We start from the raw sequence: 1,413 nt of genomic DNA, 5'->3' as shown, positions 1-1,413 counted from the left end.
GACTCAGTTTTTACCTCCATCCAGCACATCTTCATGAGTGCTGTAGATGTGTGGAGCCGCTTTCTGGGGCCGATAGAGCCGGTGTCCCTGAGTGACCATCATCACCACCTCGTGGTTCTGATTGTGTTCAAATGGCATCTTCCCCTCCGTGAAAACCTCCCACATCAGCACACCTGAGGAGCACACCATTATCATCATCATCATCACCATCATCACCATCATCATACTTACCATATTACCATCATCATCATCATCATCATCATCATCATCACTATCATCACCTTCATCATCATCATCATCATCACTATCATCACCTTCATCATTATCATCATCACTATCATCACCTTCATCATCATCACCAACCTTACCATTATCATTATTACCATCACCACCATCATCACCATTATCATCATCATCACCAATATTATCACCATCACCATCATCATCACCATTTTCTTCATTACCATCACCACCACCATCACCACCATCACCACCACCATCACCATCATTATCTTCATTACCATCACCATCATCATCATCACCATGATCATCATTACATCACCATCATCACCATCATCATCATCACCATTATCATCATCACTATTATCATCATCATCACCATTATCATCACCATCATCACTATTATCATCATTACATCACCATCATCACCATCATCACCATTATCATCACCATCATCACATCCATCATCATCATATATCATATCATCATCACCATCATCATCATCACCCATCTCATCACTATCACTCATCATCACCATCACATCATCACCATCACAAGCATATTTACAGATGCTACTGACCGAAACGACCAGACGTCAGATTTGCTGCTGTATTTTGCAGAAGTTGAGACTTCGGGTGCAGACCACTTGACGGGGAACTTGGCTCCGAGGAACTCCAGTACTGTAGCGATCAATCCAGAACGTACCTGCAGAGAACACAGACGTGATGAGAGTCCTAGCAGCGCTAGTGTTTCTTTAGCTACAGTCAAAGCACTGTACTGTCAATTTGCCTTAGACTAGAATACTCTATTATAATTCAATAATATTTATTCTTTTGTATTTTGTATTTTGAGGGGATTTGAATGGCCCTGTTTATGCTGATGAGTATCAAGGCTCCACCTCTATAGTATCCCTCCCCCTTGAATGTATATAAACTCCCAAAGTATCATTGCTTTGGTTAGACTTGGATGACTGCAGGCGACACACAGCAGATTTCTCAATAAAGAGTAACTTCTGTATGAAAGATATCCCAAAACTCCTGGTCTTCTTCGCTTCTGAGTTTCCAACAACATATAGCAAAGGTATTTAAAATGCAGGTTTAGCATTTTGATATATATTCATTGTGGCTGATTTGTATATTGCACACTTAAAAGAAAAAAAAAAAAACTGCTCTG

Source organism: Cyprinus carpio, chromosome B23 (genome assembly GCF_018340385.1).
Source record: "Cyprinus carpio isolate SPL01 chromosome B23, ASM1834038v1, whole genome shotgun sequence".
In the NCBI taxonomy this organism is placed as follows: domain Eukaryota; kingdom Metazoa; phylum Chordata; class Actinopteri; order Cypriniformes; family Cyprinidae; genus Cyprinus; species Cyprinus carpio.
This window is presented reverse-complemented; position numbering follows the sequence as displayed.